Source organism: Stigmatopora argus, chromosome 2 (genome assembly GCF_051989625.1).
Source record: "Stigmatopora argus isolate UIUO_Sarg chromosome 2, RoL_Sarg_1.0, whole genome shotgun sequence".
NCBI classification, from domain to species: Eukaryota; Metazoa; Chordata; class Actinopteri; order Syngnathiformes; family Syngnathidae; genus Stigmatopora; species Stigmatopora argus.
In genome coordinates this window covers 15,316,844-15,337,500 of record NC_135388.1, presented here as the reverse complement: position 1 = coordinate 15,337,500, position 20,657 = coordinate 15,316,844, and the positions used below count along the sequence as shown (strand labels likewise).

The window sequence follows — 20,657 nt, the reverse complement described above, 5'->3', positions numbered from 1 at the left end:
CACACACGCGCCCCAATGCGAAAGGCACTGACACAGCAAGAAATGGACTGATGAACTGATATATGACAGAAATGTGAGGTGAGCAACGAGCAGCTGTTTTGCCAAAGCGTACATCAATGCTCAGCTCAAATGCTTAATGTACACATATGCACATGAAACAAAATAGATTTCTGGAAACCCATCTTTTGCCTGATTAGTGGTGATTTTGCTTGCAGAAGGACACTGTAATTGTCATTTAAGTGGATGTCAAATTAGCTGTAAGATGTTTTTCTTTCCTTGTAAACAACTTTCATCTGTCTTAATGAAACGTGTGCGTTTCTTTAAATTAATCTCGAACCTTGATTGATGTTGGGAGCTTGGGGCTTTTTTAGACGTACCCATCTGTTGTCTTGCACCTACTTATCTGCAACATAGTGCGTGCACGCTACTGTATAATTTTGCCAGTGTCCTGTCCCATGAGTACCGCCACTATTTTACTTTTTGTGTATTTATCATTGTTAGTTAGAACACGGAATGCTCCATATATTTCATCCAGGTGAGAGAAAGAGTTTTGCTTTTGCTTGGGTTGCATATTGAGGTATGGTGATGATGCTATGGAATAAAGGAGGTACAGTATTGCATAGGAAGACGCAGTGGGATATAATCAGATAGCAGAAATGAGCATGTTAAATTGAAAGACGACATAGGGACAAGGAATGTGGAGAAAAACAAATTACTTGTGAGAGATCTAAAATGATAGAAAGGCAGAGATAGAGGAAGTGGAATGAGGGTAAAAGGACAAAGCTGAAAGGCATGTGAAAGCCGAGATAACTGGTTATCCAACATCATCTCAGCCTATGTTTATCTTAGTCTGCTTCACGACCTATCTTTCCCCATCTCGCAGTCTCACCAAATAATAGAAACCTTGAAACAAAGCTCAGCGTGACTGGGACTTTTAATTGCTCTTCAGAATCCATAATTAACTTTGCCTTCCTTTGCCGTCAACGCTGCTGTCATTACTAAAGGTAGTTTTGGTATAAAGTCGAGCAGAGTGAAGTCAGTACAATGATAATAAAGGCTGCCGCTGATGCATTAAGGGACAGAAATTGATATAAAAATGCATGAGTCAACTTGGATGCTAACTCACTGTAATGAATTCATACACTTTACAAAGAGGACACAAATTGGTTCACATTTATAAAAAAAGTCGTATATTCATATATTACAGAATCAAATAAGGACAAACAAGACAATTAAGTCAAAACAAATGGAATAAAAAAAGTTATTACACCCTGTACAGGCACACAAATGCTCATCAGATCGCACGGATTCAAATATCATTAATAGGATCAGATGAACAATAGACACGGGAGCTCTCTTCTTTCTGCCCTATGGTAGCCTGAGGCATGTCTTGCCTTTCAGTATCTTCTCTTGCCCTAGCGCAGCCCCCCCAACCAACCCATGCACGTCTCCTTTCCAGTCTGTTACTGTTGCGAGCCCAAGTGTCCAGATTGTTGTTGTAGGACCAATCAGTGATGTTTGCCCTCTAGTCACCTGGCCTCACAACACAGCACAGGGGATTTAGGGATGACAGTTGCCCCTGGCGACGCCAAGACACAACCCAGGACAAAGTGGGTGATGGGGTAGGCATGCAGGCGGAAGGAAGGGGGGCGTCAGTCAGTTCTAGCTCAAGCAGACAGCTGGACCCTCTCTCACCTTCTGGCCAGTCCAGTCAGGCCAGCTTTCCGTGACCATAAGGAGAAAAAAAAACCATGGCCTATAATATGAATGCATTTAGAACATGACCCAATCAACCACATTAATATGCATCAAAACTTTCTCACACCGAACAGGCATTTGTGTATGTATTACACATATTAAAATAGGAATAAACTGAAATCCAGATAACATTACATATCATAAGTAGAAAAACTCTTGACTGTTACGAAAAAAAAATGTGCTTGTGAACTTTCTTCGAGTACAACTGTGTTTTGCATCTTTGAATTGTCTCACACATTATTTCCTTTTTATATCACATTTCCTGAAAGGTATAATTATGTCGGCCCCCTTGAAATATCACCGGTGTGTTTGCTCGTGTTCATGTGGTGCTCAGCACATATAATTTAATTTGAATTCATTACTCCCCCTCCTGTCAGTTAATATATTCATGACTTCCAATTCCCTCAGAGCTGTCCCACCACCTGGAGTGTCCTCCCTCATCTGTGTCACTCCACCCCCCTCCACTTTTCGATACGTCCTCCTCCTCCTCACCCGTCCTGCCCCTGCGGGATCCCTCGGGACCCATGAAGGGGTGTTAGGGCCAGGGTCGTAGAGGCTGGGGGGCCCGCTGTCATTAGGGTGCAGTGGAATGTGTTAGCAGGGACCAGCTGGGACCAGCCAACTCTGTCCCGACCCATTCTGGACTGGTGCTGCTGGTGTTACTGTGTGTATGCAAGTGTGTTTGCATGAGCACCTTGGAATGAGTGCACACACACACACACACACAAACACATGCATGCCCATTCTAAGATTACTAATTTGAACAATGAATCCCAAATGAGATGAAATTGCAGAGACATTTGCAAAACAACAACAACAAATAACTGTAACAAAAATGGCCTTTTACCAAAGTCATGAAAATGAAATAATAATGCAAACATAATTACTTTGTTTTTGCTTTTACGTGATTTTGAATGTTTGTTTTAGCTCTGCAGCATCTTGTTACTGTAGTCGGACTGTGACGTATGATAATGATTTTTGCCTTAAATAGGAGGACAAGTCGTGGATGCCCATCTTTCAGTGTCATTGACGCTGCTACATGTCAAATCTGTTTTGACTGGCAAATGGATTATGTAACCCAGTGGTTTGAATAAGTGACCTCCTCCAAGGGTGTTTTTTAATCCATAATTCGTACATGAAAGGTTTCATGTTTTTTATTTATCATAAATTTTCTCATTGACGAAAAAAACTTCCAATCGTTAATGCCCTCCCAGTTTAAACGGATTTGACATCTATTGCTGTTATTGGCAGTGAATGAGTCAAAACTATTGATGCTAGAGTTACAGATGGATAATTACATTACAAATACAGTAATTGACCCAAATCAAGCTTTTTATCATTCATATAGTACTTAAGTTGTTCTAGTTTTTAATGTGGGGTGTTTCTTACAAGTGCAGCCCGGTGGTGCGAGTGGGTAGCGCGTCAGCCTTATAGTGGGGGTCCTGGGTTCAAATCCAGGTCAGTCTACCTGTGTGGAGTTTGCATGTTCTCCATGGGCGTGAGTGTTTTTTTTTCCAGGTACTCCGGTTTCCTCCCACATTCCAAAGGCATGTATTGCATGCTGATTGGACACTCTAAATTGCCCCTAGGTATGACTGAACGGTTGTTTGTCTCCTTGTGCCCTGCGATTGGCTGGCCACTGATACAGGGTGTCCCCTGCGTCTGGCCCGAAGTCAGCTGGGATAGGCTCCGTGACCCTAGTGAGGATAAAGCGGTTCAAAAAATGAGAAATGAGGTGTTTCTTTTTTTAACACTTAAACACTTCCTTTGCCGCAGGCTCAAAATTGAAATGGACTCTGAGCCCAATAAAATCCCCAAAACCTTCACTGAAGTGGAAGTTTTTGTCTGTTTAACGGCACTTCTGGATGAAAAGAATGAGACAGAATTATGATCATTTTAATTCCTCTGACATCTTCCAATCTAACAAATGCATAATTCCTCTTTTACCAAAACATAAAGGGACAAAGAAAAAAGAATAAACGACAAGCCGAACCTCTGAGCTGAGTAGCACGCTGATGCACGTTTACAATGGCAGAGCTCAAGGCTCGGCTTCAAAATGCTCCTCTCCTCCTTTCATATTCTCTCTAACTTTCATGTAGCACCTTTGTACCAGGCTCTCAACCCACAATGACTGAACGTGTCCCCTCTGTGTGTTAAATATTTCATGGTGGGTAGCAGCTTATAGTTTGATCTTTGCAGGGTGCCAGTGTTGAAGTTCAAAGGAGACGCTGGTTCCTCTGACAGCCAGTAAGACGAGCAAGACGGAGGAGGAGATGCAGAGGTAGGTGGGGGGGGGAAGAAAACAGAAGGGATGAGGCAGTGGTGACTTGCTCACTTTAAATTCAGCACCACCAATGTCCTGGACAGCTCCCTTGGTTTTCAACACACTGGGGTGAAAACAAAGTCTTACTACGACTACTATAAATAGTTATCAGAGGATGTAAAAATATATCTAGAATGCAGGCAGACCAATTCCTCGCTAAGGCCACGAGTAATAGATGCGTGCAATGTGCCTGGCTGCTCATCTTTTAGTGTATTTGTTCATGCATGTACTGTATTTGCATATTTCTGTCTGTGTGGGTTTGAGAAGGAAGAGGGAGCTTCATTATTAATCAGTGCCCAGGCTTAATGACTGAAAATGAGCCATAATTATGGGCTGTCAGTCTAGCCTCAAGCTCCCCTCTGCTCTTGCATCTCAGGGGTCCTTGTCCTCCCTCCCCTCTACTGCGCCACACCCAAGAGTCGACTATCTAGCTCCGTCCATCCCTCCATCCATCCATCTTTTCATATCGCTTTCTATAAAGAATTACGCTGTGGTTGTGACTGAAATATTGTGGAAACTGATGACAAAACCATTCAATCCTGATTAGACTGAGCAGAAAAAAATCTAATATTTTAAGGCTCTTATTTTTGTCAAAGTCACAATGATGACAGTCATTATTTCTTGTGTTGCTTTGTGCGAAGGAGTGTTCCATCTAGACACTTTCCAAACATCCATTTCAAAAGCTGCAGTTGGCATTTTGTGACTCCGACTGGATGTTAATGTTGATTTCACCTTTTGTTTTCTTCCCCATGGTTTCCTTGTCTCTTTCTTCCCCTCACCCGCCCTTCCCGCTGCGCTGTGCACTTAGGCTCATCGTTATGCGGCGCGTGATTTGTCAGTGCTGATGATGAATTTGTTTATGAGTAGAGAGAGCTGATTTCCCTTGAGTGGTATTCCTGACTCTCTCTTTCTTCTCTTGTATGATTTTATTTTTCTCCTTTCTTCTGTATGCCACCAGTCTGTAAAATTTGCTTTCACATCCAGTATTTTTAAGCTAAAGCAGGCCTTGTTTTCCAATTCATAAAGACGGACGTCTTTGGCTGGTAGGGTCGATGACCAGTTGATTGGACTTCAGAATTCAGATTTATTTCAACTATTTATTTTCAAGATTTTTTGGGGTTGTGACCGCATGAGTTTGTCATTTGAATCGCTTTATTCCTGCCCACGTATTATGCTCACATATTGCTGCCAGGCTCATTGGCTGAGAGAGAGTCTAACAATAAGAACTCCTATGTAACAAAAGAATCCAACAGTGGCTGAATGCTCTCATGAATGAGTAATGTGTTTTTTGTTTAAGTCTTCAGCATTTGTTACTCGACGACAAGTTTAAAAATGTAACTGCTATGCTATTTTGACACTGCAGACAATACAAACCATCATGTCTGACAGGTCCCCCTCCTGGGCCTTTCAATACTATAGGCATGCTGTTTTGAAATCTGCCTGCACAAACACGCATTGCCGATACGTAAAGCAAGCACAGGAACACACAAATGCACCTACACACAATAATAACCCTGTCGGAGGTGGTGGAAGTGGCAGCGATAATCAATTAATCTTTGCTCTGTTTTTTTTTTCCTCTTGCAAAGAGCGCAAACATATGGTTCTCTGTCAGACGCTGCTTTTAATTTACTCATTGCTTCTGCTGTGAAAACACAAAGATCCCATCTAAATTGCTGATTTGATAGCAAGAAAATAAGGGACTTGGAGGAATACACAGCACTGAATGCACACATAATACGTATAATGTGTCATCTATGCACTAAGCAATGTAAAAAAAATAGAAAATGTTTTCATACTACATCCCACAGCAATTGACAGGTTCTTTATATCCTACCTCAGGTAATATATCTTAGAATATAAAGTTTCACTGCAAATCCAAAGACCTACAAATATTAGAACATGCTAGCAATATTTACATCTTATAATATAAAGATTAACTGCAAATCTAAAGACCTACAAATATTAGAACATGCTAGCAATATTTATTAATAATAAATAAAAGCCCTCTCTAATGTCCAGACATTGGCTTCATTGCTTCATGTACCACTTGCATTACAACAACAGTTTTTGTAACTCCAGTCTAAACTGAGTCTTTAGAATCAGTTTTGTTGGTGGGTGGAGCTTAAAAGATAAGATGTAAGGGACAAGTTATTGAACTAATCAAATTTCCAAAATATCCTAAAAAAACACAGGTTTGAGAGTGTGTTGGTTAAAGGAATATTTTATTCATTCATTTTCCATGCCGCATATCCTCAGAAAGATTGTGAGTCAATCGCATGGCACAAGGAGACGGACCGCCATTCACGCTCACACTCAAACCTGGGTGCAATTTAAAGTGTTCAACCAACCTACCCTGCATGTATTTGGGATGTGCGAAGAAACCAGAGTACCTGGAGAAAACTCAGACAAGGCCCTGGGAGAACATGCATATTCCACACAGGAAGGTTGGCACCCAGCGGGTTTGAACCCTCAATCTCAGAAAAGTGAGGCAGAAGTGCTAATCACTCAGTCAAAAGCCTGGCGTCCAAGCAAAACTTTTTTCCAGCCATTTTCAATAACAACAAAAAAGTGTAAGTTAAGCAATGAGGCTTGCACAATTTTCAGATTTTTCAAACTAAAATGTCCTCATCAAGTCTTTTCTTATCTAACCTCTCTTTTGATATGTCAAGCTTTTATATATATATATATATATATATATATATATATATATATATATATATATATATATATATACACATGTGTGTGTATATACATTTATAATATATATTTTTTCTCACCAGAGTGTAATAAGTGCAGCACAATGTGAATAGCTCAAGGTTACACGGAACACGGTTACATACAATATATGGCTTTATTTATTGCTTTATAAAACTGTGGGAGGGGGGCAGCGAGGCCAGCTATTCTCTGTGCTGTGTCGTTCGGGTGTCAAAAGTGGTAGAGGTGAAGATTGAAAGGTCACCGCTGTGGTGGAGGAGAGGTTAAGGGCAGATGCGTGTGTGTTTTCTTTGTGAGAGGCGAAGGTCTCAGGTGGAATCGGAAATGCGTGTGTTGGAGGAATGTTAGGTAAAAAGGGTGTGTGTGCTTGTGTGAGGCATGGTGAGTCTGGCAGTGATAGATGAGATGTGCTCATGTGGTCTCTCACCACACGTATTATGGTCAAACAGACAATCCATCAGTAGATATTGGACCAGAAGATTCCAACACTCCCATCGGCATCGGTACCGCGCACTGCTGCATGCATGTGTAGTTTTCTCCCAAAGAATATGAATGATAAAAAGTCTAATGTGTTTTTAAACACCCCTGTGTTTTCCAGTTGGATGCGCACTGTAATTTAGTTGAACTATCCATTTTTATCTCTTGGCTATTCTGATAAATTATAAATTAAATCTTACATCAACAAAGCCTTGGTTGGTATAATTCTAATATTTTTTATTTTTTCGAAACAAGGGTCACACTGTAGAAAATTTTATTAGTTCAGTTAAGAAGTCGGGTTGAAACCTTGACCAAGACCTTTGTTTGGATTATACAGATTCTCTGTGTAATTGCATGTCGCTACATATGTAGTCATTTTCTCCAAAATACCTGAATAATGTGTAAATGTGAGGTAGAAAATGATTGTTTTTCTGCATTATAATGAACTGTATATGCCATGAGAATACTGGCCTTTTAGACTTGCTGGGATCTCTAAAAAATGAAAAAACTGCATTTTGTAATCACAAAGTTAAAGCATTCTGGAGCTTGGAGATGTTTTCTACTTTTTCAATCTGCAAATTTCTATAAAAGCAAAAAAGAATAATTGTAAATGGCATTTATGTTTTGTATCCTTGAAGACTGAGCCTGCTGGTACGTACAGTGTCACCCTGGCATTTATTTATTTTTCAAGTATTTCTGTGGGTCACCCTGCCTCTGGAGCTTCTTTGCATGTGTGTTAGAGCGAGGGCAGCAATGAGGAACCTTTTGAAAGAACTGTAATTGGTTTTCATTTGAATTGAGAAATAACACAGGACTGTCATGGTCAGATCGGGTCTCATAGCAACACAGTTTTGTGAGAGCTATAGTGATTCCAAAAATGTATATACACAAAAATTGGATGGTCCATGTGAAAAACTGAATTATTGAGATACGCACAAGTTAAAAGTTGATTGAAAAACATTGAAATTAATCATCATTTCATAATGAGACAATAGAAATCTAACCAGCAAATATCAAGAGCACATGTGTAAAGATTAGGATATAGCAACTCTTGGGGTCATTTTGTCTCTCTGCCTGGTAGAAAACAGCTTGCTAAATGATGGCTGGTATTTGAAAATAATGGGTGGAAATGGCAACAGATCGTTAAATGTGTGGCTGTCCTCGAAACAAGACCCTTTAAATTTCAAATCCTGATGTACTGTTGATTTTGGCTGAAAATAACCAGTTCTGCCATGTGGTTAGTAGGTTGGCCTCACAGTTCTGGGGTCGAGGGGTCGATTCCATGTCGGTCCTCACTGTGTGGAGTTTGCATCCTCTCTCCCGGCTTGCGTGGGTTTTCTCCCCGGTATTCCGGTTTCCTCCCACATCCCGAAAACATGCGCGGTAGGCTAGTTGGACACTCTAAATTGCCCCTTGGTATGAGTAAGAGCGTGATTCAGGGTGTCCCCTGCCTGGTGCTCATAGCTAGCTTGGATAGTCTCCAGCACGTCCCACGATCCTCGTGAGGATAATTAATTCAGAAAATGAATAAATGAACCTGTTCTGCAATGTTATGCCATATGGCTCTTAGGGTAAACGCTGGGCCGACTCTATTGTTAAACCGGTTGGCTCACGCTACGTTAACGAGCTGTGATGAAATGCTCATTAGGGGACATATTGACCTTGGACACTTCAAGTGTATGTTGTAATAATGTGCTTTAATTCAGCGCACATCAACGGTTCGACCTTTGAATGGTTCACAAAGGGTCACCAATAGATCACAAAGTCAGAACCAGAACCCCCTTGACTCCCCCCTATTACTTCACTGACCAAAACCAGTCCTATTTTCCCGACCAATAAACAAAAATATCACATCATATAAAGCTAGTTGTGCACAATGTAGATAACCAACAGTTAGAACAATTAAGATTTATGAATTCATGATGAAAAGAGTCTGATGGAAGCTAAGCAACGTAATGCCGCAATATGTTGTGGCAGTGTTGATAGGAGCGAGAATGACCGCTGAGTTGTGCTCAGGTGCACTAGGATGGAGGCCAATCATCACAGTGTTCCTCATGCTGAATGAAAGGATCTCCATGATCCAGCACTCAGGACAGGACATCCTGACCCTCATCTACCGGTCCTCCTAGTATTGAGCTCCCGCTGTGATAGCGTACTCCTGATGTGGGCTGATTATAGGATGACAGATGCACTCTATCGTTTTTACATAAAATTGAAGGTCAACTTCCCCTCATTTAGGTAACTCTCATCTCATTTTCTGAACCGCTTTATACTCATTAGGGTTGCCGGGGGTGCTGGAGCCTATCCCAGCTGACTCCGGGACAGAGGCGGGGGACACCCTGAAATGCAGGGCACAAGGAGAGGGACAACCATGCACTCTCACACCTAGGGGCAATTTAGCGTGTCCAATCGGCCTACCATGCATGTTTTTGGAATGTGGGAGGAAACCGGAGTCCCCGGAGGAAACCCACACAGGCCCAGGGAGAACATGCAAACTCCACACAGATGGACATGACCTGGATTTGAACCCTGGACCCCAGAGCTGTGAGGCCGACGTGCTAACCACTCGCCCCACCAGGCCTCCAATTTAGGAATATTTGTAATAAAATAAATAATTTGGAATTTTGGATAAAACAGAGAAGGCACTTTTCTTAAGGAGAAAATTATTATAAAATAAATAATGCCCATCATGGATGCTAAAGATTTGATGGTGGAAAGAAAGCAATGTTAACGTTTCAAAATGGAGGGATTTGGACTCTTATTATTATTAAAAGTAAAAAACATGTTTCCCCAAAAACCGAAGAACCACTCCTCTTGATAAAAACCTGTATGCCCAAAAATACATTTTGACAAATGTCCCAGACAAAAATCCAATTTGTGAAAATGAATTAAAAGACTGAGCTGTAAAGGGCACTTCAACAATTAGTTCATTTGCTAATGTGCATGTTGAAGTTAACATGTTTTGTTTACTTCCTGCAATTCCATTTCTCTTTTATCCTACGTAATTTCTGGACGTGTTTACTTTTCATTTGAACTTTTGAACTTGAAGTGCCCACTCTGGAATAGTCACAGAAAACGGACATCACCGATATTGCAGCAGGTAGATACATATTTGGAAGCTAGTAATTGTGCAGACAAATATGGAATGCTGACAAGAGCAATGTTAAGACAAATTGGCATCATTTGTAATCAAAGCATTTGGTTTTATGCTAAGAATTCCTATTTAACATACGTTATGCCATGTAAATACTCGTGCGTGTGTGTGTGGAAAAATTGTCAAATGGTTGAAGTTCACATGAATAAATTCTCATTAACAGCTATATGTTTACAAGTGAATTAAATGAACATTATTTTACTTCTTTTCAAACTCACCATAGTCAGACTAATTAATTCATTTTATCCAACCATATTTTCTTTTGTGAAACAGTCAGCATGGAGATGTTGTGTACAAGGTTTTCATCACTAACAGAGCAAAAAAAATATTGAAAAAAGCCCATTATATTTTACATACATATGTCAAAGCCTCTCTATGGCAAAAACCTTGAGCTGTTTCAGTGAAGGAAATTTAATTACACTATTCATAACTCCATTTTCTGCCACGTCTTATCTTACTCGTGACTTTTCCGATCAAATCTTTTTTTTAATTAGAGAAATTACCAAAGGCTGATAACAACTTTTAGCAGAAATATCATCCATTAAATGATATAGACTTTTAATTATATGGTATCATATTTGAAGCAGTTGTGTCTGACAACAAACAATGATAATGACATAGATTTAGTCAAAATAAGCCATATATAAGCCAGTATTGTTATACTTGGAGAAGCTGTTTTTATCATTCTCAAAATTTACAATTGAGACATGCCTTATAAGTAAATTCAAATATTTTACTACTTTGTGCCACAAAGAGGAAAAATCCACGTACGGGAATGCAATATTTGACCTTCTCAGAAAACCTCCCACATGGCCAAGGTCAAGGTGGGAAAAAAAGATGGAAAAGCTTCTAGTCCAAAGCATATACTATGTGTGCCCAAGGGCACCAATAAGATGAGTGTATACAGTACTTTCACGATGGCATATATGAGCATAATGACATTAAAAGAATTACCATATGCATTTGGAGAGAGCAATCCTGACACTATTCACACAGAAGCCATTTGTGAAAGGTTACTTCTTATTAGGACAATCTCCTGAACGCGACTGTGACAAGGCCGCTGTCAATTGTGCACTTACTTTGCATTCAGTCTTTATAGGCTTGTGACACTCACCCTTTTACAATCATATCTCTACACAATGTCTGCATCTCAATTCCGATCTCTCTATTTACCCACATCGATGCCATTGAATAAATCTTTTCATGCACAACATTGCTGTGCACATTTTATAGGTACTCTATCTTGACAAAAACTCAGGAGGAATCATGAAATCTTTTCAAAACATCTTCTCCATAATGGACCTCAGCAATTGGAATGCAAATGTATGAGCATACAAAAAATGCCTCACTGCAATCAAGTGCATATACAATGGCAAAATACATATTGGATCACATTCAAAGCTAACCCTGAAGAAGTTGACTTGGAAGAAGAAGCTTTTTTGCTTTATTCGTTGCGTTTATTTCGTACAAGAGAGGACCAGTGGTCTTAAAATCAAATTAGCAAAACAAATCAAGCATATGATGCAAGGCTTGCTGATTGCTGCTCTTCCTCCCCCTCATTTTATTGGCAATTTTTTTTCCATCCCCCCTTTTTTTTTCCTTTCCTCCTGAAGTTGAAGCCTTCTCGCCACAAGGGTCCCTATGGACCGGACCAGATGTTCCAGGCAGCACACTTCCCTACTCACTGCCTCATGGAATATTCATAAGCAACCAGGCACCACAGTGCAGCACAGCACCACGCTGCACAGACCAGAACCTGCTTATTTATTTATTTGTTTATTTATTTATTCATCTATTTATTTATCTATTTACCTTATCTCTTTATCTATTGATTTATGCATCTATTTATGTATGTATCTATTTATCTATTCACCTATTCATCAATGTATCTATTTAATTATTTATGTTTATTTGTTTCTTTAAATTAGAGCGCAAAAAATAGTTTTAAGAAGTGGATTCCATCTCCAAACTCTCCTACTGCTGCAAGTTTTGTTTCAACCTGGGAGATAATAAAGCGTGGAAAACAGTTCACCGATGGCGAAAGGGCACGTTATGCGAGTTGCTTTTTGTTGTGATTTTTTTTCGAATCCTCAAAATAAATGTGACATGAAAAATGGTTTGGTTTTCTTTATCGTATTTCTTTAATTTGATCAAAGCGACAAAACATAATTCATTAGTATTGTAATGAAGTTAAACTTGAGGCGGGATCGTACAAGAGAGCAGTCACGTGGTGCGCAGTGCAGGGTAAATAAACATTTAATCATGAATCATCGTTATTTATTTGTATCCAACTTTTAGTCATTTTGATAGTAGGCTATTATAGATACATACAACATGTGTTGCCTTCATTATAAGGATTTTCGTTTTTATGCAGCTCCAAAGATATTTGTTTTTAGTTTTGGATTTTTTCTTCCAATATGACATTTTGGTTGTTGACCTTTGGTTTAGACAGTATTTTATTGGCTTTTGATCATTTGACCATCTTTATTTTGTTTTCAGTTCTCTGACCTTTTTATTTTTTTTACTATTGCTCTTATTGCATTTGACGGATGGATGTTGGTGTTGATTGCAATGGAAGAAGTGAGAATAACACACACAAACTCATTGAGTTGGAGGCTCAGGAGAAGTTACAAGGGCCAAAGACAGGATATTTTTTTATGTATTGGAAAAAATAAATGAGCATTCTGGGTACACGCAGAGGCACGGAGCCAGCCTGTACCTCTGCTCCACTTGACTGCAGTCCAAAATGACAGCTGACGGCTGGCGCCGACATCATGGACAAGCAGATGTGGAGGCAGCTTTCCAAGTGCAGCAACACTTCATCCCTCCGCTTTCACTCCTCATTCCCTTTTTCTGCCGTTTCTTCTTTCCCAGCAGATGCTCTGGCGGTCCATCCCTCCGTTTGTCAAATTCTTCCACCTACTCCACACTTGTCTCATTTGCACTCTTAACAGTCTGTGCGTATTTTCACCGAACAAGCCTGTGTTTATAAAAAGACACGTGTTTAGTTACTGACTGATCCCGCTTCGGTCTCCCAGCATGCACCTGCGGTAAAGAGCGCTCTCCCAGCTGAGGCACAGCTGACGACTCTCTGTCCCACATCAGGCGCTATTTCCACTCAGGCTAATCAAAATGCTTTCATCACGTCCTATTTAGCAACGAAGATAATTCTTCAATATTACCTTCCCTAAACATTACATTTGGCTACAGTGGATTCTAGCTTTTTGTCTGCGAGCAAGCCTATCTGCCTCTTGCATCTCTGTCCAAGTAGACTTTGTACCAATCACTCAATGTTTATGTCCACTCCTGCTTGGCAAGATAGCAAGCACAGCAGCGGGAAAAGAAAAGCAGGGATACTCAGTGGGCGTAGTTTATCGAGAGGGGAGGTCAACTAGGCCAGTTAATAATGCTGTTATCTCCCAGGCAAGGGTGGGTGCACACAGGAAAGTAAATAAAGTACAAAGAAGGGGCTGTTACAGGAGTGGGGATAACCAAAGGAAGGGGGTCCATGAGGAGATACGCCTACAGAGAGACAAACTGGTTTGGTCAATGCGGGAGGGGCAAGATCGTTGGAGCGTGTCCCCTGCATGCCAGATTTATTTCATTGAATAAGGCAGCTCACGTTCAACCTGCTTTGCTCCTCTTACGTAGCGCCTCCCCTCATCCCACAGAATCCCCAAATCATTTTCCAATCCCCTTCTCTCAGATTTAAATCGAACATTTGTATAATCCATTGGTTGTTTTAGTGCCAATGCATTTGTTTTCATGTAGCAGAAAATAGATCTCAGCAGTTGGTAAGCAGAAGCAAAACACTATTCCTCAAGGCACAATTGCGAAGAGATAAAAGAGTGACGGGGGTTGCTATCTCTGGTGTAAAAATAACACAAGCTATATAGTTGAGTTTGGGTCTTTTGGATTGGGATCGCAAAGAATTGTTGCCCCCAAAAATATATATATACTAATAACTATATATTATGCATATCCCCTCCCAGTGATCCCTCACATCGAGACAAACCTCGTAAGATATGCTTGTAGTGTTGAGAAGAAGGCATGCTCCGCAGAACAAATGGTGTTAATTTGCCGCGCCTCTCTGAAGCTGCACATTAGAGAGAAGCCTTTAGGGAGCGAGGGAGGCAGTCGGAGATGTGTGGTTGAGGGGATGAGGGGATGAGGGGTGGGTTGCGGCGGCGGGCAGAGGATGGAGGGAAGAGAAGGAGGAGGACGCAGCAGCTGTGCTGGAATTAATGTCTGCATGCCAAATTAGAAACACCATGCATCTCCGTCAGAAATAAAAAGGAAGGGGATTAAGGTAAAGTGAAAGAAGGAGTTTGTGAGCCACAGACAGACGGACAGACAGACAGACAGAAAGATGGATAGTGCAGTTGGTTGCAGATGTGTAGTGACGATTCCGACAGAAAATCCTTGTGGCTGGACAGGTAAGAGCCACCAATCCCTGCGGTAAGCCCCAGAAATAGAGCATACATAGCATTATTAGGCAGAGGATCAATAATGAGAGTACAGGTTCTCCCTAATGATGACTGCAGGCCACAGGGCAGGGGGCCTCAGGGTACCGAGCTGGCAGGACACCCCTTATGAATACAGGATCAGACCGGAGCAAAGTGTGTGCGTATGGTTGTGTGTCTGTGTGTGCGCTGCATGCAGGTCGAGTGCGTCTGCGAGTACGTGTGAGCGTATGGGTGAGAAGTATGTCAGTTGAAGGACACAGGGAGCAGATGGCTAGCTGGAACTACAGTATATGAACACCTCTCCTCATCTTTCCCTGTGTGTCATTGAGCGCAGGACTTTCCCCTCTGTGTTTCCATCAGTTCAACAGCTCAGAAAAGTACAGCTAACACTCACATGGAAGTTCTTAATAGAGCAAATGATTTAGATGTTGAAATGTGACAAATTTCCTCATACCACAGTGCAACATGGACAAAAACAAAGCACAAATCTCTGAGATGTGGGAAGCTTTGTCTTTATGACCATCCTAATACTTAGAATTGTGCATCGTGGTCATAACAACCAGAGCTAATAAACTATACAGTAGTCTAGATTACCAAAACTATTGTGCTTATAGCACAAAAAAAGCAGAGTTGATTGATTGACGGTGTTCCGGAGCAGCGGTGTGGAACTGCATGGAATTATCCTGAGAGATGCTCATACCACTTTGTTTACCTTGTTTTGCAACATGCGACAGTGTCTGTATCAGACACAGCGCTCACAATCATGCAAGGCAGTTCTAAAGCAATGCAAATTCAAATTTGTCAATCAAAATGGAGTATTTTTTAAATTCATTTTTGGAGAGAAACTCAATATTTCTTCCGATAGGTTATAATGTGGTGTGACACGTCGCCCACACCATACGTAGGGACGAAAACATCATGGTCATTAGGTCATTTTTTTCTTCTTCTCTAGTGTGTTAAATTAACCATCCAATTTCTCTCCTTTGTGTGTCCTCTGTTGAAACAAAGCCATATGTCCCCCTCCCAACATCCCTCCTTTGCATCCCCTCTTTACCCCACAGACTCCCCTTCCCAGCACTCACCACCCATCCTGTCATTGCGGCGTGTGCATCCCCCGTCTGACCGTTCTCCCCCTTCCTCAGCTTCGCTTCACACCTCCCACCCACCTCACCGCATCCTCCCCCTAGCACACACCCACATACTCACTCTCTCTTACCCGCCCCGTCTTCCAATCAACCCCCGGGAGGTGACATCTGCCAGGATGCGCTCGGCTGGTTCCAGATGCACCGCCGCCTCTTCTACCACCGCTGCCGCCCGAGCGACACCCCGGCACTCATTTCAATTCCATCACCCTCTCCCAATCATCTTGCCTCTCCCCAGTGCAACATTAACAAGCCTCTTTCATTTGAATACATAATTAGCTGCCTGAGCACTCTGCTTCACTAATTTTGAGACAAAGGGATGGAGAATAGAAGAGGTTTGGGTTTGAGTGGAAGGTGGAAAAGTGTAGCTAGGTAAGACATAGAAAGAAGAGAATGGGGCAAGGGATGATAAAATTGTATTTTGCGATTTGGCATGGAGGAGTTGCTTTTTCAACATCTGATTTTCTTGTTCTTGTATTCAAATTTTATCTTTATGTAGGTACATTGCTTGTAATGCATCTCTTATTTGCCTTTAAGTGTGTGTGTGTGCTCGTGTATCTAAATTACAACCAAGTATGAGTGTGCGTTCATCAACAACCCTGGGGGCATGCACGCACTCCCTAGCCAAAATAAACCCCACTTACTCCTGCACAATAAATCATTCTTCTCAATGAGCGGATGTCAGCTTAGAACCTCCTTAGAGTATTACAATATCATCTCCATTCATTGCTCCTCTTGCCCCCACTGTCTGTGATTTTACAGTTTTTTTTTCGGTTTTTTTTTCAGCCTCAGGCTTTTCGTGCACTGACTGCACATACAGACGTTAATGATCATTCATTGGAACTTGGTCTCAGTCCTGTCATACAGCTCAATAATGAGGTCCAACTCCGTTAAATGATATTCCATGTTTGCATATGGCTTTAAAGTAACAGGCAAGGCGGTGAAAACCAGCCCCGGCGTGGGCTAAAAATAAATAAATAAAAAGAGGTTCCCACTCTTCAACTTGCGTAGCTTGTGAACGTGATGTCGTTTCCCTTCCTTCTTGGTGGTGTGCCAGGCCTGGCCTCCTGTCAGCCATTGGGGGAGCCAAATGACAGCTTTGATCCTATTAGGATCCGCGCCAAATCAACACTTTGCTCATTAAGGGCCTGCACACGCCAGCTAACAGTGAGCCCTCCTCTCATTCCGCTCTGTAGCTCTATCGGCTTTGCCAAGCAGTCGGCCGTGCAAGCGGCGGGCTCACCTGCCATTGCCGGGTGAGCGCAGCACACACTCTGCACAGTCACTGCTGACTCGGCTTCAAATTCTACGATATGACTAGAAGGTTCTGTACAGTAAATCGATTGTAATGTAAAAATGCTGATGTGGACAAAAGCCACAGGCCATCAATTTTAAAATTACTTTTGTCCAGACTAGTGCAAGAGAAACTTTTATACAAGTACGCTGGTACTTCTACTACGAATGCATTTAAATACAAATTTTTCAGGTTATGAAATACTTCTTTTATATGCAAATGACCATTCAAATATACGAAATTGCTAATGATTCTATATATGCAAAATAAGAGACCAAAGATAAGAAAGCCATTAACATGAAATAGAAATGTAAAGACATTTTGCAATACGGTGAAATAGCAAGTGGCAGCTGACCAAACATACATAAACACGCATGTAAACCTAAAAATATGTTAAAAACACTCAGTTAAACTGAACAAACAAGGCACATGAATCAGGAACACATCGCAGGCTAGAATTTCTCTTGCCGTGGTCCCGAAAAAGCATGAAAAGATGAAAAAATGTGACATAGAATAGATCCTTTTCGATGTCAAAAGACAGGCAATTGCATTTGTTGTGCAAAAAAATAACTGTTGGTTAGGAAAAGATCATGAAAACAATTTTACATTTGTGATAAACTCTTAATATGGCCCCAGCGTCTCATTTTTCAAAGCATGAAAAGAGTTCAAGCAGCGTAGAATCAAATAGAACTTTTGAAGCGTGATCACACATTAGTCTTGTGAACAAAAAATATTTCAAAGAGCGATAAAAGGCAAAGGGGGTTTTGATGAATTTAACATCACCCTCACTGTGATTGTCTACCATCCCCCTTCTCTAATGGATTGCTTCAGTAGACTGCCAATTTATTGACCTGTTATTGGCTATTTGGCAGCTCAGGGTTGGATATTAAGGTCAGCGTACTGGTTATGGGTTGGCCTGACACTCTCTTGGGAGACTAAAATACACTCTGATCCATCTTGTTTTAATGTTGCGCCCAAAACTTGGTCAATAATCTCTATCAAGGGAAAGTTTACATAGAGATTGACCTCTAAATTACTATAGAATTTTATTTATATATATAATGCCTGTTATTTTTTTATAGTTTACACATTCAGTGCGCCCTATCACTGACTGACCATCAGGTTCAGGTGTAGTCCACCAAAGTTAACTGAAATAGGTTCCATCACCCCGCAAGCCACAACGATGAGGAGTGTTAAAAATGAAGGAGTTAATCAACACATTTTTACTAGTTTGTTACTAGTGTCACTCTTACTCCCTACTGAGAACTCATTGTAACATTCAATGATTCACACATGCGTGCTGCTCGTTGATTTGTTTACAATATTCAACATACAAACCTGCACTTTGTGATGAATGGGTTAAAGCGTTTTTTTCACTATTGTCCACACTATTGTGTTGTCGGCTCTGCATCAATGTACATTATGTACTCCTAATTTGCATACTGCAGTGCGAGCTCAATTAAAATGAACTTTTAATTTCTTACAAGTAAATTAGTTTTTCATGTGATGCGTGCAAATGCGGGAATAATGGCTGTTTTTTAATGAGCTTACTTGCTGAGTGCACCCAATCAGCTCCCGGGGTAGAGAAGAATGACACAAGGGGCATTGCGCCCAAGCTTTCTACATCGCCGTTCCTACTCGTCCATTTTTTTCACCTCTCTCTCTCCCTCCCTCCCCCCTCTTTCTCTCTCTCTCTCTCTCTCTCTCTCTCTCTCTCTCTCTCTCTCTCTCTCTCTCTCTCTCTCTCTCTCTTTCTTTCTCTCTCATCATATCATTTTCAGTAAATGCTTTACAGCATCAAAATAAAGATAAAATGACACCCGATTCATCTTTCCTTTCTCTGTTTTCATCCTGTGTTTCATTACCACTCCACTCTCACTGATTTATATTTGACTTTTCTACCACACTATACACTTTACATTGGTCTTTCTGAAGCCCCTGATTCACTCTCCCCACTCTTCCTGCACTTACTGCTGCTGGTGTCAGGGCCGAAACAGGTGCACAGACAGAAAGACTCCCGTTGTTGTGGCATGACGCCTGAGTAAACAAGCATGGCAGAGGTCTTTGGCCCAACATGGTATCCACCCACACAGACAATCACATGCACACACACACACACTCAACTTCAGCAATCAGCCTCACACTCAAAAGCATACAACTATTCCATTCAGAGTGGATTTTAAGACAGCAATGAGGAAAAATAAATAAATCACAGAGGTGCTTTATAAGTGTGAGATGCACACAGATACTTGCATTCATATTTATTATTATAGTAGAACCAGCACGATGGTCCTAGAAATGTCTTTTGATTATTCCTCTTCATTTTTGATGATGATTGGATAATTTTGATGAGGCCACCAAAGACACTTCATTGTTCTATTAGTCCTGCTGTAGTTAATCATGTCTCGCAGCGATACAAGACGAATGGGATTAATCATATTCTTCCTGATTTTTCTCATTAAGCAGTTTTGGAAAGGCACATGTTTGTGACCAGTGCACAAAGAAAATTCTGGGAAAAGCATGCTTTGTTTTGACCTGCTAATATTATGTCTCATCTCTTCTTGAAGAATGGAGCACATGTTTTAAATGAACTCCCAAAGTATTTTTTCTCCTCAAAAGCTTCTCCTAGGAACACAGACTCCACATTACATTACATTACAATATTTTATGGATTATATGTTACAAGTTATTTTTCATAGTTTGGCTGGTCCTGGGACTGACTGTATGTAATTAGGTATTTTTTTAAATTAATTTTGTATTCCTTATGCTTAGGGCTACAATGAAGGCCCCTTTTGGGAAGCCCTCTACTTTCAGTGTTGGCAGAGTTGTTCAGAGTTGTGAAGACTTTGATTTGTTAGAGATTAGTATTGAAATTGAGAGTTTTCTTAAACATTTTTTTTCTGTTGTTTGGGCTGTAGTTTTCTAAATAACTTAACATGACACTTATTTAGCCAGTTGTCCTTGATTGTATTGTCATTACTATAATGTATGGTGATTATTAGTGGTCTCTGGTTCCTCAAATTCCTCCAAAAATGGGATTGATATATATCTTTTGCTTCTTTGTTATGCCTTTTTTTACTGGTGGCTGTGACTTTGACTCAGGTGCCACTCAGAATCAGAAAAATACGATATGTAGTTCTCGTTAATGTACGTATTGTATCTTTGTCCACATCGTGTCTCACTTGTGAATCCATTCTACTTTTCACACTTTGTTTTCCTTACTTTTCCCCTTGCACACTTTTCTCTCTGTTGTCATCTGTTTTCCACCAATTGTCTCCGTGTCTCATCTGCATCCTGTCTCCAGGCCACTCACCATCTCACCCTCCCT

The 20,657-nt window shown here is 40.9% G+C and overlaps 1 protein-coding gene across 5 annotated transcripts in view; it reads left to right on the top strand.

Annotated features, from left to right (window-relative positions):
- Positions 1 to 20,657, top strand: part of cbfa2t3 (CBFA2/RUNX1 partner transcriptional co-repressor 3) — a 98,955-nt gene that overhangs the window by 15,150 nt on the left and 63,148 nt on the right. For 2 of the 5 annotated variants that reach the window (XM_077626394.1, XM_077626371.1), the window contains one exon: positions 3,958 to 4,043. The exons of 1 other annotated variant lie outside the window; for it this stretch is intronic. The gene's annotated coding sequence lies outside the window, so the exon portion shown is untranslated. The remainder of the gene's footprint in view (positions 1 to 3,957; positions 4,044 to 20,657) is intronic. 2 more of the 5 variants (XM_077626380.1, XM_077626387.1) reach the window with 1 other exon arrangement.